The 2,655-nt window shown below is 35.1% G+C and overlaps 1 pseudogene; it reads left to right on the top strand.

Moving 5' to 3' along the window:
• Window positions 1-244: 244 nt before the first annotated feature.
• Window positions 245-1,174, top strand: LOC148208108 (uncharacterized; annotated as a pseudogene).
• The last annotated feature ends 1,481 nt before the right edge of the window (window positions 1,175-2,655 follow it).

The following is a 2,655-nucleotide window of genomic DNA, read 5'->3' as shown; positions in this document are numbered from 1 at the left end:
TAATAAATCGATCCAAACATATGTTTGTTATTTGACGTGCATTTATTGTCAATATTTGATCACTATGCCAAGATTATCGCTTACAGTCAATATTACTGTCCAAAGACTTGATGTTGATGTTATGTTAGATATCTTGTGAAGGGATTAACCATTATTTGAATTTTATGATTATTATGGTTAATTGTTACATATTGACCATTACTAATGTGAACATTCTCACATATTTAAATTTCTTTTCTTATCAGCAAATGTTACTACAATATCTGCTAACCTCAACAATGTATCTATTCTTAATGGTTCAAACTTCAAAGATTGGAAAGAAAATATTTATATAATTTTAGGCTGTATGGATCTAGATCTTGCACTTAGGATAGAGCAACCTCCTTCTCCTTCAGTCTAGAGTTCTCCTGATGAAATGAGACTTCGTGAGAAGTGGGATCGCTCAAACCCCATATATCTAATGGTCATAAAGAGTGGCATTCTAGAGGCATTTAGGGGTGCAATATCTGAAGGAATAACTAATACGAAAGATTCCCTTGCTGAAATAGAAAAGCGTTTTGCCAGAAACGATAAGGCTGAAATGAAAGCATGCTCTTACAACGCTTGATTTCTATGAAATATAAGGGCAAATGAAATATAGGGAGTACATTATGGAAATGTCTCATCTGGCATCAAAACTAAAAGAACTTCAGCTTGACCTATCTAATGGTTTGCTAGTGCATCTAGTCTTGATCTCTCTTCCTACACACTTTAATCAATTTAAGGTCAATTATAACTGTCAAAAAGGTGAATGAACTCTCAATGAATTGATTTCTTATTGTGTACAAGAGGAAGAGAGATTAAAGCAAGATAGTAAAGAAAGTGCTCACCTGACAAGCACCTCTAAGGAAAAGGCCAAAAGGAAAAAGAAATATGAAGCTACTAAAGGTCTAGCTCTTAAGAAACAACAACAAGATATCAAAGGTTGTTTCTTTTGTGGAAAACCAAGACACTCAAAGAAGGAATGTACCAAGTATCATGCTTGGCGTAAAAAGAAATGTGCATCTCTTACTTTGGTCTGTTCTGAAGTAAATTTGACTTCAGTACCTAGAAACACATGGTGGTTAGACTCTGGTGCAACTACTCACATTAGTGTTTCTATGCAGGGTTGCCTGAATTACCGAAAGCCAACTGAAGTTGAAAGACACATCTTCATGGATGACGGAAAGTTGGTAGCAGTGGAGGCAATCGGGCATTTTAGATTATTATTATCTACTGGTTTTTATTTAGATTTGAAAGACACTTTTGTTGTTCCGTCTTTTAGGTGGAATTTTATTTCAGTTTCCTTGTTGGACAAATTTGGTTTTCTTTGTTCCTTTGGAAACAATATGTTTACTTTGTCTTTAAGTTCAAATATTGTTAGAATTGGTTAGCTTAATGCTCTTGATAATTTATATATGCTTGACACAATTGCATCCTATAATGAATTTATTACATTTGGAATCATGTGGTTCAAAACGTAAAAGAAGTCAAGAAAATTCGGCATTTTTATGGCACAAACGTTTGGGACACATCTCAAAATCCAGAGTTGAACGTCTTGTGTCTGATGGTATTTTATGCTCCCTTGACTTTACAGACTTTGAAGTTTGTATTAATTGTATCAAGGGAAAATAGACCAAAGTAAAGAATTCAGGTTCCAATAGAGCTACAGACGTCTTAGAATTAATTCATACTGGAATGGTCAACAATACTTCATATCATTCATAGACGATTACTCTAGATAGGGGTACCTATTTTTAATTCATGATAAATCACAGTCTTTAGACATGTTCAAAACATTTAAGGCTGAAGTTGAGAAACAACTTAACAAATCAATCAAGAGTGTTCGATCTGACGGTGGTGGTGAGTATTATGGTAGATATGATGGTTCAAGTGAACAACGTCCTGGACTATTTGCTCAATACTTGGAGGAATGTGGAATTGTCCCACAGTACACCTTACCAGGTTCTCCTAATATGAATGGTGTAGCTGAAAGACGAAACCGTACTCTTAAAGATATGGTAAGGAGTATGGTTAGTCATTCTACTTTACTAGAGTCACTATGGGGAGAAGCACTCAAAACAACAACTTATATTTTTAATAGAGTACCAACTAAAGCATTTGATAAGGCGCTTTATGAGCTTTGGACTGGAAAGAAACCTAGTCTAAAACATTTTCATGTTTGGGGATGTCCGGCTGATGCTAGGCCTTACAGGCCACATGAAAAGAAGCTAGAATCCAAAACAATTAGCAGCTACTTTATTGGCTATGCTGAGCGATCAAAGGGGTATAAATTTTATGATCCCACACTTAAGAAAATTTTTGAAACGGGAACTGCAATCTTTTTTTAGGATTTTGAGTTTGGGGGGAGAAATAAAGTCAAAGACATTGTGTTTGATGAGGAGGAATCAATTAACATTCCTACTACTGCTTTTGACAGTGTACAGATCTCAATTCCTATCACTGAAGAAGAAGCATATCAAGCTTCCCACCCAAATAATGTTGAACAAACCTTAATTCATAACCAAATGATTGTTCCTTGAAAACAAATTCAACAACCTCAAGAACAAATATCCTTAAGGCGATCCACTAGAGAAAGGAGGATAGCTATACCAGATGATTTCATTGTCTTTCTCT

This window comes from Momordica charantia (assembly GCF_013281855.1).
Source record: "Momordica charantia cultivar OHB3-1 chromosome 11 unlocalized genomic scaffold, Mcharantia_2.0 BLBB01000011.1, whole genome shotgun sequence".
Lineage (NCBI taxonomy): Eukaryota > Viridiplantae > Streptophyta > Magnoliopsida > Cucurbitales > Cucurbitaceae > Momordica > Momordica charantia.
This window is presented reverse-complemented; position numbering and strand designations above follow the sequence as displayed.